The 15,064-nt window shown below is 39.4% G+C and overlaps 1 protein-coding gene across 9 annotated transcripts in view; it reads right to left on the reverse strand.

Annotated features, from left to right (window-relative positions):
* The window catches only part of LOC105688686, a 132,313-nt gene that overhangs the window by 102,050 nt on the left and 15,199 nt on the right, over window positions 1–15,064 (reverse strand). For 4 of the 9 annotated variants that reach the window (XR_007279042.1, XM_048657514.1, XM_048657508.1 and 1 more), the window contains exons 1-2: window positions 13,299–13,585; window positions 9,994–10,616 (exon numbers count right to left, since the gene is read on the reverse strand). The exons of 1 other annotated variant lie outside the window; for it this stretch is intronic. The gene's annotated coding sequence lies outside the window, so the exon portion shown is untranslated. Of the gene's footprint in view, window positions 1–9,993; window positions 10,617–11,975; window positions 12,275–12,667; window positions 13,147–13,287; window positions 13,689–15,064 lie in introns of those variants that run through there. 4 more of the 9 variants (XM_048657510.1, XM_048657509.1, XM_048657511.1 and 1 more) reach the window with 4 other exon arrangements.

Below are 15,064 nucleotides of genomic sequence, written 5' to 3' on the forward strand. Positions count from 1 at the left end.
AAAGAAATTAATAAAGAACATAAACATAAAAATGTAAGAAAGAAAAAACGAAAGAATTAATAAATAACTTTATAATTTTCTTCATCAATTCCGGCACACCTATACCGCGTATATTATAATTTCAAGATTTAAGACTTTTCATAAGTAAGGGTATGAATTTTATTCTTATTGGTATTTTTTCCCCCCTTTTGCAATTTGTTTCTCATTCTTATTCTCCTAATTGTGAATGTTATTCTCTCAACGAGTACGAGTGAATTTCGTTTGTTAAAAAAAAGAAAAGTTTTTCATTAATAATCTGAGCTTTCTCTTCAAGCCCGGAAAAGGTTGAAAATTCGAATTCCAGCTGCTTTCCCTAATCATTATACATCGCTAATTGATCGTTTCGCGGTATTAATTCATAAGAAGATTAACACACCCTGAGCAAAGGGAACAAAATGGGAATTATTACGTAATAAAAATCAAGAGGGAAGTATCGAATAACGAGGCATGTAAAGATGATGAAAACCATGTTCATCTCTGGCTTTTTCGACGTCCTTTCATTGCTTCAATTTTTCGGAAGAAACGCAAGTTTTACACTTCCCGTTCTCGATCGGATAAATCCTCGCGACTCAAAAGCAGAACTGAAAATTGTGACGCATTTCGATGTCACACTTGCGTACACGATACACCAGTGCACCTGTACACCCAGGTAAATAAATTACCCATGAACAAACGAACAATGACTACTACTATCTCTATAACGATATCGTATATCGCGATATTTACGAGGCAGACACGTCAAATTTTTCCCGATAAAAAATAATAATAATCATGACAATAAAAAAGAATCACATTCATTCGGGTATAAATTTTCATAGCTGTATTCGGAACGGTATCAGCAGGAAGAAAAAAAAATTCACAACGATCTATATTTTATATGGAGTAAACGGTTCGATTTTTTTTGATTTCTCGCTTTTTTTCAAACTTTTTTTCCTTTATTTTCGTTTTTTTTTTTGTTTTTTTTGCACGAAGTTGAATTGAATATTTGGCGATACACTTGGGTGAAGTTTGAATGTTAAAAAGACGAGAAAAAAAATGGAAGAAAAACGAATAGAAACTTTTTTTTTTTTCATCCCTATCCAGGGTGTATGAAATGAAGAGAGAAAAAAGCTTCATATATGAATTCCATTTATCTATCAAAAATGTATTAATACACAGCACGTACGCGTATCGTGTACATATGTACGTACACGTACCCACGTTACATACATACATAGATTACGTACCTAGTAGGTTTATGAAAACTATAAAAAATAAGTGGTTATATCTACCGTAAAACCTCGAAGTTTGATGCCGACCATTTCTTTTTTTTTTTCGTTTCACGTTTTATTTATTCATTCAATTCGTTTCTTTCTCTCATTTCTTTCTTTTGAACGTTACTTCTTTCCCCGAGATCGTACAGTTGGGGGGAGGAGAAAGGGAACAGAAAAAAATAAAAAAAAAAAAATATCGTAGAAGATTTTAAGCTGCCGGTCCGCAACATCGGCCATATTACTTTTTTCATACCTCCTCCCGCAGCCCTGAGCGGATTCCCGCATCCGAAATGTACCAGACTTTCCGCAACCCCCATGACCACGATGAAAAAAAAGAAAAAAAAAAAAAAAATCGACGAAAAGAAGAAGAAAAATCTCATTTGAAGATGCGAACAAGAATCGCAATTAAAACGCGCGAGAAAAATGTTTTTCTGAATTCAAAGAATCGCTAGAGTGTTTCGAATCAAGGATTATCAAAAAAGCGAGAGATCGCTGGAAAAATCGCGGAGGTTGAATTTTTTTTCGGTTTCTCGAAATCATGTGGAATTCCTTTCATGCGTTGTAAGTAAGTTGTGCGGAGTCAGAGGTACACGTACATACTATACGTGGTTATTGGATCATGTAAATTTCACTTCGAACTCTCGCTCTCGCTCTATCTCTTTGCGATGGAGTTTAAATTCCGAAATAGTTTCCGAAATTAGGTGGATGTGGCGTAGCGTTGATAGAAACAGCGAGGGTCAGCAGTCGAAGAAAGGCGAGTACATAGATTGCTATGTACATAGCTGCACGTGCACATAAAATTGAACTATCTTCGAGTCAACGTGGTGGAACGAACGGTACGTTCGAACAGCGACGCCCGGCATAGCGTTGGAAACGGCAACGGCAACAGGAGTAAATAACTGCAACGGTTAAACGCGACTGCACTCGTCCCGTTCGTACAGCTCGCCTCGGAATTGGTTGATTTTGAATTACTACGGGATCTGTTGGGTTTGTCGAAAGCTCAACTGCAGAATAGAAGTTTATCGGTAGCTTTTGACTGCAGGTATAATACACGGAAGCTACCGACGTATCGTAAGCTCGGCTCTTCGCGACACTGACCGAGGAACTCCCACATGTCATTCCGGGGCGTTGGGTAAATTCGATGGGAAAATCGAGCAGGTGTACCGTGTTATATATCGCGTCGTGTGCGGAATCCGCGGGTCAACTTTACATGTTAAATTCGCCTCTGCAGACCTACGCCGAAAAGCGTCCGCGTCCGACTTCCTTCCTTCCTTCCTTCCTTCCTTGACGTACGTGTGCGCGAACGCGCGTATAGGTGAACGTGCACCCCACCGAATCGAGTACCCTCCTCGAAATTTATCCGAAGTGGAAATTGAAGGTAACCGCAATGAGTTAGACTGGAAAGGCTATCGACTACATGCACCTATAGTTACCCACGGTTCTAACTACCGACGGTTATTTAGTTTCACTAATTCCGAAGGAATTTCTAACTACCGCGTTTTCGATCAAGCCAATCCCTCCCCCCCCTCCCCCTTCATGCCCCCAATCGAATCTATGCGCCGCACTCGGATTTATACCGGCGAAGCGGTTAGGAAATTTTACGCTAATTCCGAATTCCTTTCGAAAGCTTCAAAAAGCTCCCGCGTTTTCGTTCTCCCTCTTTTTTTTTTTTTTCTACAACGGTTTGCTGCGATTGATTTTTACCGAAAAGTTCTGCATCGACCGTGTGAAAAAACGGAGAAAATTTTCATCCGAAATCCATGCGATTTTCAAAAGATTCGAAAGAATTCGTCACCGTTTGAGATTTTCGAAAACGGTGAAATCAGAATGGAAAAACACCATCCCATAAATTACGTCCGTTCGTAAGAGCGAGACAAACGAAAAAAAGAAGAAGGGGACGCGGAATCCTCTTCTCTTTTCTCCTCTTATTCTTTTCTCTTTATCCTTTTTATATGATTTTTCACCACCACTACCACCACCACCGCCACCTTGGTAAAAACAGAATTATTGCTTCCGATATGATTCCATCCAACCTCATATTTTTAGCGGTCAGCGCTCGAACGATTAAGCCCGAACGTTCGCGGCGAACAATGCTTTTCGTGAATCTATGCTTCTGTACATATAGATATATTATATATATATCCGCTATGTACAGTGGGTTGAGTCGGGGGTCGAAAGGGGGATGGGAGAAGAAGAAGAAGAAGAGAGAGAGAGTTGAAAACAGGAGGATGTATAGCACACGGGATGGAAAACTCCCCCGTCGCGTCGCGTGAGGGTGTGCAAGTTATCTTCACCCGCGGTATTTTCTGACCCCCTAGCCCCATAATATGGGGTTTTCTATAACACGTACATAGGTATACACACCCCCTACTGTATAGAGAAGCTCGCAACGAGGGGTTTGGTTCGTCTTGTTTCCACCGATATATTTCACCTGCAAAGAAACGTGGGCAGGAACGACTCGAGAATTTTGAAAAATCGTCGGAGTATCCCTGGACGAAAAATCCTCTTGGAAAAATTAGCCGTTAAAAAAAAAAAAAGGAGGTCGCGATTTTTCGAAGGAAATCGAACGTAGGTATACCCGATGTAAGTTGCAACGCGTCACATGATACGGTACGCCCCGTATTACATATATGTAGATAATGTACGTCAGTTACATAGGTATACAAGCGTACATATGTGAAGTCTAACTTTTTGGCCGTCGTGGCAAACTTCCAAAAAACAGCGAGATCATAACAGTTCGATACGCAACGTTGGTCGGAGAGTCCCAACTAAAACACACTGTACGTATACGTAAAACTATACGTGACGCTTATGGATACGTACGAGTGCGGTATAAGCTGGTAACTAAAATCTTTTTAAGGGATTTCCAAAGCACCCCCCGAAGCGAAATTCCACATACATCCCTAAATCAAAACTTGTTCACCGCGCAACGACCGGCGAAAAAAAAAAAGGAAAAGAAATCGTCGCGCGATATCAAATATGATGTGAATATTAATGGCTGCTAAAATTGAAAAAAAAAAAAAAAAAAAAAATGGAAAAAGCGAACAAAAAAATATTATTCCGGTTTTCGACACACGCGTATCATACGACGGTGTGTTATACGTCTGTTACATAGGTATATATGCAAAGTGAAGAGGTGAGAAAAATTTTCTCAAATATAATTTATATTCAATGTTCGCACTTATTTTCTCGGATATATTATTCGTACGAACGTACGGCGTATGACGTGATAAAAGTATACCTTCCGCGAGACGTACGCTACGACTTCCTCTGAATAATAAAATAATGAAAATTGAAAGAGGAGATGCGTGACGGGAAAAAAAAAAATATATATTCTCGAATAGATGAATGTAATGTACACAGAGATTCGTGGCGAACGATTTTTTTTCCCTCTGCTTTTCATCTCCTTTCCAACTATTAAAAATCGTTTGGTCAGCTCTGAGTCTCGACTCGTTGAAAAACAAGAAGCTGATTTTAGAAAAGAGCGGAAAAAAAAGGAAAACTAGTTAAATCAGAGTTTGAAAAAAAGCGAATGGAACAGAAGAAGAAAGAACGAATGGGGAGTAAAAAGAAGGAGAAAGAAGAAAAAAAATGAATGAAGAATACTGCCAGAAATTTGAAATTCAAATTCCGCACCCTGAAAAACGATTTCCATGTCGAATGAAGTTAGTTTCGATGATCGTTTCGCGATCAGAATGGAACGATCCTGCAAGTGCTACGGGGCGACGACGAGGAAAACGAGGCGGTGGAGTTTTTTTTCTTCAGAATCCGGTAACAAAAGATCCGAGAAAACGGAGGCGAGGGAACGAGTGACGAGATAACGAAAATAACTGTAACGTTAATAAAGCGCCGCCAATAATCGTAATCGCAATTATGAAACAGGGTGGACAAAAATTGAAAAGCTCGTCGAAAGCTCTTCTTTTTTCTATTTTTTTTTTTTTCCGCATCTCATCCATATTCTCTCCTCATCGCATACGTTGTCATACGGGATGCGGTTGGTGAGAGTGTGTGGGTACCTAGATCTAGGCGGATGATGTCGGCGCGATGTTGAAATTCCACTCGAATAATCAAATTATTCATCGTAAATCTGCGAGATTTGGTCGTAAAACGTTTTATCAGTGAAATTGTCCCAATCCGCTAACGTTTCGTCATTTGGCACAAAGCTCTGCCAGCGCCGAATCGTACATTGCGCGTATAAATGTATGGAAAAAGGGAATTTTTTATGTACTTCTCCCCATTTATGCATCGATAATATCATCATTGTATTATCGATGTAGTTTGCTTCGCTATTTCCATCGCTATTTCCAATCACATAAAATTTTGAAAATGGAAATTATCATTCTCTTTGTTCCATGTAGATATACATATACCCATACTCCATGTAGATTTCACGGATAGAATTTATTCAAAAAAATCTTTATCAAAAACAAAAAATGAGTGAAAATGTCTCCCTCGCACTCTCGACCTATAGCGGTTGACATCAGCTTTGAATGTAATTTGATAATATTTCAACGACCGGAGTTAATGATTCGATTAGAAAATTTTTCCCCTCTTTCTCCTACCGTCTTCTCCCGCTTCTTGTTCTTTTCGCTCAACTAACGCACGAAATTCTACGCGCCGAGTATACATTAAAATTTTATGGCACAAAATTTCAAGACACTAAAAAAAAAATGAGAAGAAGAAAAATCAAAATTTTCCAATTCCAAGATCAAAAAAGTCGTAATATATATACATGCTGATTGTTATTACCGCTATGCAAATTAACAATAACGACGTTGACAAAAATAACAATAATAATCGTGTAATAAAGAAAATACGAACAGATTGACTGAAACTCTCCTTGTAAAATGGAATAAAGCGCAAAATTGCCTCGAAACTCAATTAACCCGTTAAGCTCGGAGGTTATTAAATTATGAGATCCCTTGGCGGTGCAGCTGGTAGGTAAGAAACGCTAGCCAACTGAATCTTTATCTTTATTTGAAAGATATTAAAAAAAAGAAAAGAGCAAAAAAAATCCAAAAAAAGAATATCAAGGTAAGCTAATCCAGCCAGATTTCATCGTCGATTGGTTCTTTGTCTTTTCTCTCATTTATTTATTTTCTTTCCCTCTAATTCATCTAATTTATAACTAGTTTCGAACAAAAATTGCTATTATTTGTTCAAAGAATGAACAACAACAAAAAAAAAAAAAATACACGAATCAAATAAAATAGAATAGAAAAAAAGAGCGAGGTAATTTTTTTTCAGTGCATTTTTTTTGTCCTCTTATTGCTGTACATAGATTTTTTTTTCCAATATGATTGGTGACCGATAAACCTAATTGCTTCATTGGCTGGAGCTAGTTTACCGCGATTATTTGGGTCAACTGATCCCAATCACATAATAACGCGGATACGCAGATATAGCAGCAGTACGTATACCTTGTTTTTCATCAATTATATATCGTAAACATATCTGACTTCATACAGATACCCGTATACCTACACATGTAATAACTGAACGACCCAATTATTATACCAAGGGGTACCGAATATCAAAATTCTTCCTCGTATCACGAATAATTTTCCACGCATCGGTTGATTCGATGATTTTTCAATTTTCGATCGAACACATATCAAGGATGAAAAATCCACGAAGGAAATTTGATCCTCGTCAATGTGGAAAAAAGAAACGAAGGAAAAAAACGACCCTCTTACGCAATTCTCTAAATACATTCTCCTTTTTCAAAATGGTGAAAATATTCCTGCAAGAGTGTTTAGTTTTTTTTAATCAATTTTTCGACATTTTTTCTCCTCATTTTTATGGAAAACGTTATAGGTTTCACCGGGAGGTTACGTCACCCCTTTGAGATTGTAAGTCCGAAGGCAGAGCTTCGCCCAGTATAATGCCGAATGGGGTCAACGTTTGTTTTATTCATTCGGTCCAATTTTTATAGGCAACCGTCCACATAACTTTCCATAATCTGGCTGTATATAGGAAATGAGAAAAAGAAGGCGAGGACAAAAGAGATGGAAAAAAAAAATAAAATAAAATAAAAATAAAGAAGAAGAAGAAGCCCAGTGACTATAGAACTTCCGGTAGCGAGGTTAGACACCCGGTGAAACTCACCCCCTAAACTTCTGTTCTACCGTACCACGTAGAATCTGGTCACATATTAAAGTGGCTGCGTCCGATTTTTCCATTTCTCAAAATGGCTGACCGCTAATTTTTTTTTCTCTTCTCTTCCTTTCGTTTAGTTTCTGTCGACGTGAAATCGGAATGAGCTTTTTTTTCAACCGTGTAATCAAACGACAAATACATCAACCTGTGATCCCTCAATTTTCGGGGGTGCGATGAGGCCCTAGAAATTTTCCTAGATACAAACGTAACTGTACAACAGTTTTCGTACACATTGTACGCAGGGGTTAAGCATCTTAGCTTGAAACTTGTTCAATTAGTTGGAAAACTTGTCGAAAGTCCGCCCTTCGTACCAAATACATGCATGTACGTACATACCTAGGACGTATGTATACATGTATCTATACACATGTATATATAGGTATCGAAGTAAGTTTCGAAGCAAGTAACTATTAGGTAACTGTATCAACGACTAATACAATTACCTTCCCTTCGAATAGATTCAAACGTTTCTCACTAGCATCGTATATGATCCGACATCCCCCTCCCCCCTTTCTCGTCTCTTCTCCGCCGATCTCCTCACATATGTGCATACATTGAGTGTTTCGTCTGGTGGAAAATAAAATTCTCAGACTTGACCGAATTGAGTGGAAATTTGGGCCACTTTTTGTTTGAAATTTTTTTCAATTCTTCCGGATTCCGTAAGGATATGAAAGAAACTTGGAAAATTAACAGCGTAAAACTGAAATTAGTCGGATTAGCGCAACGTTACAAGGTGGTATAATTATTTGAAAAGTAATCATAATTTAGCCAGCCGCTTTAACCACTCGGTAAGGAAGGTACAATTATGTCCTTTGAACAGGATCAAGTGGCTTTTCCCCGAATATGTATACCTGTGTATATGTACACGACGTTGAAACTATTCCAAAGAGTATTCCACAGCTCCGGAGTGGCGTCGCGTGGATGTATATACGAGGCAAGAATTATTCACCACCCGGTGTATAATCAACCGCAAAGTCTACAAGTAAATGTACCGTTTCGCCCGTGCATGGCGCGCAGGTATTAACGGAAGATACAGTCGAATTATGCTCTGAGACTTCGTAATTTCTCTATGTGTACGTATAGAGGTAGGTACGTATTTACAAACCAAAAGTGCATCAATAATTCACACCGACGAACGCGCGCGTTTAATCGATCGAAGCTAAAATATCACTCGGTTTCCAAAACTTGAATCGAGGATAGAGGGGGAGGAGATGAGGATAAGAAGGGAAGAAAACTGTATTCCGCTTTAATTTTATATCGCTGAGAGAAAAATCCTTGTTCGAGTCAACCGTAAAACGGAGTATACTAGATACTTCGAACTCCCCTCGCATTTTGCATATCCCATATAAAAATAGCGAGCTTTCTCTAGCTTTATACCTGCACCTGCAGCAGGACGTAGAAGGACGTTATGTCTGAGCTGATTTGTTACTTCGAAGGTAACCTATATCGATATTGGGTCGCGAGTTTATATCGCGACCGTAAAACTGGAGAACAAACGAAAAGAAAAAAAAAAAAAGAAAAAACCATTTCTTCTCCGACGTTACATGTGATATGAAAAAATGGGGGCTGATCAGGTTTGGCGGGTGAAATTTTCTTTCGTTCCTTTAAAATCTCCTTCGTTTTCCGTCCAGGGCTACCCTGTTCCCCGCGTACGTATACCTGTAATTTGTTTGTTTCGTTTCATCGGGATTCGTTTCGTTTCATTATATTTTTTGTTTTTTTCGATCCCCACTTTGCGGGGATATGAATCGCGTCGCGGCCTCGAGGCTATAAACCGCGTATAGCCGGCGAACTGCAGGTAGACCGAGAAATGTGTCCCTTTCAAGATTTGCCACGCAGGCGTTAGAATTGATCACGTGATACCGGTAAATGGAAGGCCCAGAGGCATCAAATTGTCCTGTTGGAACGTGAGGGATGAAAAAATAAGAAAAAAAAAAGAAGCAAATGTAGAAAGAGAAAAAAAACCCTATCACAGAGACCATCCCTTTTACCTACTTCTATGTACACGTATACGTACCTACACGTATATAGGCACACGGTACGCGTGTACGTGCAACGTTACCTTCATCCCTTACCAGTACCGTTTTGCGACTCTTACGCTGTGCTTTTTAGCCAGAAGCAAAGCTTTTTCACAAACGGTATGTGTGCTTATAGTCTATACACATGGAATACACATATGTACATTTCCACATGGGAAAGGCTCTTAATTTAAAAATCGTGAAAAAACGTTTCATGATATTTTTTTTGAACATTCAAAGATTAAAAAACCAAAAATGGCGCTGGTCGAAAAATTCTGCGTCTGTACGCCTCGTATGGGTTCATCGGAAGAGAGAAAAGAGAAAGTACGGAATCGAATAAATGAACAGAAAATTGAGAATGATGATGAAAACTTATTTTTCCAAAGTGTAAATAGGTAATAGCTGCTCTCGCACATGTACGGTGAATAATAAAAGGAAATGAAAAATCTATGGCGAAGATTCTTTCGCGGAGTGGATGGATAGGTATGCGGGTACACATCTGAGTGTATAATATTAAGTCTCACCTTCCTTCACAGTCGGTTGGGAAGCCGGTAGGATCCGTTGTTCTCTAGCAGCTATGTTCAGTATTATACCGAGACCGTTGTTCTTCTTCCCATGGCATAGGGTTAAATACTTCACATTCTGTTTTTCATTCTTTAATAACGGCCGTCTCGAACGACGATCACATTATCCTTAACCGTTTTTAATTACTCGCTTCCCGTTATGCGTGTGTAACATTCGTGTACATAAATTGCTTCAATTCACAATTTTTCTTTCATTTCGATTTTCGCTGTTTTTTTCATCGTAACGCAGCACAACGATTCGTCTTATTGTTTAATTCGAGTCAGAGCGTTACTTTATTGTAAAGTTTTTAACCTCCGATCCGCACAATATTTTTTTTTTTTATTTTCTTATTGTTTTTTTTTTATTCACAGTCGTTAACGATAATCACAATTCGCGGGTTTCTTTTCTTTCTCAGTTCTTTATTCCATTGAATCATATCCTACGCAAGTTTATACTTTCCTCTCCTTTTTTTTTTTCTTTTTATCATCAATCGTAACGAAAATTTTAATCAGTTATTAATAATAAAAGTGAGTACTTTCGTTATTTAACACATCGGTTTTCGACAGTAATTTGATTCAATCCACTGAAACGAGAGGCACGATTTTTTTCACCAGGTAAAGAAAAAATTAATCGATCGCTTTTTTTTTTTCATTTTCAATCAAGATGCGACAGAACGAAAAACGGACGAAAACTTTTCCAAGTTTTCGCGGGAGTAAGAATATCGGGAGAAATGAAATAAAATAAATAAATAAGGAAAAAAGAAAACAGGCTCGGAATTTAACAGATGCCATTTTCGCACGTAGTTTTTCACGAGTCTCTCCATGTATATATATATTTCTATATAAAATAAACCGAAACTCTGTCCACATGTGAGCAAACAAAAACCCGACGCGGCGAAGGTATATAGATGATAGAGTAAGTAAATAAGCGTAAATAAATAAACAGACGATCATATATCAGGTATGTATAAATAAAAAAGAAAATAGTAAAAAGCTTTGTCAAGTTTTTCGTTGAATTTTTTTACTCGAACTATATATCATACGCGTCAGAGATACGGTCTGAAATCTATATCAGTTTCGTCCGATTCCTTTTCCTTTTTTTTTTTTTCTTTTATTTCATCGTCGATTTTCCAAAGATGGATGTCGATAGCCCGGCAATAGGCAGATTACGTTTGGGGAGTCACGAAATTCCGAGGCCCGCGCGGCGAATCGAGCAGCCCGCACAGAGCCGCTAGGCTTAAGTAGTAGACCCCAATGATCGGTCAGACTCAACCGCGTTCCGGCTGAGGCTCAAGTAGCGAAAGCCGTAACGGGTCGGCCAACGGCGAAACTCTAGTTCCTTTAATTCTTACCGTTATTTTCGACTTTTCTCGTTTTCTTTATCGTTTTTCAGATTAAGAAACTTGGAAAATGTATTTCCATGAAAAAGGAAAAGGTAGAGAAAAATTTTTTAATGTAAAGAAACGAAAAAATAGGAAAACGGACCGGAGTAAAAATGAGAATCCAAAAGAGAACGGAAAAGGGAGAATAAAATATAGAGGGAAAAGAAGGTGAGGAGAAAGTATAGTGGATGAGCTTTGTTTGGGAGAAACGGTGTTTACTCGAGACTCTGACAATATTTGGTTTGCTAGAATGAAGGAAGGATTTCGGGGGAAACGAGGACCCGCTGCATCGAGTCTGTGAAAAATGTAGAAATAAGAGAACGAGAAGACTATAAAAAAAAAGGGAAACCAACCGAAAAGGAAAATAGGAAAAGGATCGATATGCCGGGAAAAATGTACATCAATAATAATCGGCGAGGGTGGTGCGAGGGCAAGACGGTCCCAACCACCGAAATACCAAAATTAACGATTGTTCGCATCGCCGTCCTGTTCAAACGTACGAATTATGGTAAACGCGGAAATTGAGTGGGCCGAAAAAATATGACGACGATATTTATTTACCGTTGAAAAAGTGTGTACATAGGTACGTGTACGTGTACGCCAAGTTGGATCCTGCCCACGCCCCCTCTTTGTATTAAGAGGGTCCTCGACGCACCCTTTCCGTAATTATGACACGAAAGTCTTCAAAGACAGAGGCACAACCTGCTCGCATTTAAACCTCTCCGTAATAATTACTTACGACTTTTTAGCGAATTAACGAAGCACGCGCTGCAAAACTTTCGCGTTATATCTACACGTATATATACGCGTACGGTTATGTATCGTCTCGGGTGTACCTATATACCGGGTTCGTATTTGAAACAAAAAAATAAAATAATAAAAAAAAAACATGATAAAAAGAAAGAAAAAGTAAACTTTTCATTTAGTTTCAGAACTTATTGCGGGAGTCGGAAAACGAAATATACAAAAATATCTCTGAATATAATTATATACACAATACCGAGCTCTGAAAAGCGCAACTTTTTCATACAAACTGAACGTATAAATAATGCGATAAATAACCGTGCTTAATTTCTCGTTCGGTGTGAAACAACTTGCGGATGAAAAGAAATTCAAAAAAAAAAAAGGAACAATCGACCTTTAATTTTCCGAGCAAAAAGGTGACGCTCCGAAGGTCAGACGATGTAGGTGAAGAATGATAATTCGGGTCGATTGAATAAATTATCGGGGAGTAAATCCGTTCGAGGTTTTACCGATAAATAGGCAGATGTGGAGAAAATTCATTCCTGAAGGTGAATCTATTTTTATGTCCATGCATTCGTACGTCTTATGAAGCTCTCGACTATTCCTTTTCAAAAATTTCTCATACTTCTCGCCGACTTATAAAGTTGAAAAGTATATACATGGGGTATACGTGTGGGACTTCCGGTAAAAGCAGGAACTACTTAGCTGTATGCTCCCGAAGCAAACAGTGAATCAAACTCCATGCTCTCAAAATTACATATGTATATCGTACACGGAAATTATTTAAATCCGGTGTAAAATTTTGAAAAAAAAAAATCTTTCAAAAAAGGAAACATCATATTCGAAGCACGGCGATACGCGTGCAACGAAACCGATGAGGTAGAATAAAATCGAGGAATCTAAAAACGGAAAAAAGAATCATCGAAGTGCGATGTATCATAAATAGAAAATCTACGTGTTGCAACATTCGCTATTATTAATTTTTTTTTTCTTTCGTTTTTAATTTCGTGTACGTCGTGCATGGAAATGTTATTAATTTATTCATGTTATGTCCTGTTTTTTTTCTCGCACTCCATCTTGGAGAACAATAACATTTCACGACGCAACGAAAATAATTAATTATACATACGTAGTACGTACATATTTCATCCGTTTTTTTTCTACATTTTTATCATTATTCTCTATGAAATTTTCTCTTCTTGTTTCCAACGAAAAAAAAAATGAACCAAAATATGGATCACTATGCGAACGATGTAATCTCACGTTTGGCAATGAAAAAAAAAGGGGGGGGATGAAAAATTTTCAAATAATAACAACGATGATTTAATTTTCTTCGGATGAAGTTCCGTCGATTAATTTGTGTACAGGATACAACAGTATTTGCTTTTGTATCGTACGGTTGAAACTCACGAGGCAAACGCGGCGACGATCAGCCGCTGACTGAAGCGTTGGTCCACTTTCGTCTAGGTCTAACCCCCTACCCTCGGCCGGGTACGCTCCCTCCGCGCCGAGCGAAGCTACCCCGATACGGCCGCCCTTACTGCCCTTCCTTCCTTCCTTCCGCTTTTCCCTCTATCTCTCTCTCTCTCTCTCTCTCTCTCTCTCGTTTCTCTTTGGCGTCGGGACGCGTCGCGGCGGCAGCAGCAGCAGCGGCAGCGGCATCCCTCGACACCGACGCCGATCCTCGTGCGCTCGGTGAATTTTGCTACCCGACGACATGCCCTACCCTCCGCTCGTTCGCTTCACCGCCACGCCTACCGTACCCCAAAGTATTCCGACGCCCTTTATGCCTTCCCGCTCGCTTGTCCTAGGTCAGTTTTTTAAGGTTTCGATCTCCTCTCGATTCTTCCCCACACACGCACCCCCGCCGCTACGTCACTTGACTCTCGCCGGGGAACCCCCCCCCCGGTATAACATTAACATCCCCTCTCTCACCTTTTATTCCGTCGTCGCTCTTCCGTAGTTTTTTATGTTCGTTCGAATTTTGAGGTTTTTTGACCTTTTTTTTTATTTCTCTCGTCATTGTCGTTATTTGTCCACGTAATTTTTTGAAAACATGACGATATGGGCGTACGGGGATGTGCGGTAGACAGGGTGAATTTCGAACCCCGCGTTTACCGTACCGTACATACACGTATGACAGCTCAAACAAGGCGGGTAAAAAACTTTTTTTCTGCAAATTTCGAACCGGCCCACTCAAAGGATTCGCCGATTTTATGTACTCTCCGCGCAAACACGCGCGCCCCTCCCCCCCCCCCCCCCCCCCTCCTCGATATCCCCGGGGGTTGAAAAGTTTTTCGGCTTTTTTTTTTCTTCGCTTTTTATTATCTGCGGACATTTTTGGCTTTCACGTCGTTCGGTTGCGCATCGGGTCTTGTAATTTCGATTTTTGTGCGTCTTGATTGTTTCGAAAATTTTCGATACCGTAAATTCGTCGTTGGTTTATTTTTCAATTTTCCCAAAGTCCCTTTTTATTTTTTTTCCGTGGCTCGCGCCCTTCTGGCCGGCAGCGGCCCTTTCGCGATTCGGAGAGGCGGGTTAATTGTACATTTGTCACGGTGACGAGGGATCGGGTCGATACGGTGTTCAAGGTCAACGATTAATTCGAAAGGGATTATAACACGAATGGGATATAATCTACACAATATCCCACAATTTCCCATGACCTTCTACCGAGTCTGCAACCCGTCCTAATAATTCAACAACTATACACAAGTGAATTATTCAACGACTCCCCGAATTCAGACGTTCGACGTGTTTCGGTATAAAGCGGGCAATAATCATCCCCCTCCCCCTCCCCCCTCTCCTCCTCCCCGACGGAAAAATTACCCCCACGTTCTTTTGACGTTTGAAATTTTACTTTGATTTTTTCCTTTTTCAGCAATCTTGTTTCTCCCTTATCGGAG

This window comes from Athalia rosae, chromosome 6 (genome assembly GCF_917208135.1).
Source record: "Athalia rosae chromosome 6, iyAthRosa1.1, whole genome shotgun sequence".
Lineage (NCBI taxonomy): Eukaryota > Metazoa > Arthropoda > Insecta > Hymenoptera > Athaliidae > Athalia > Athalia rosae.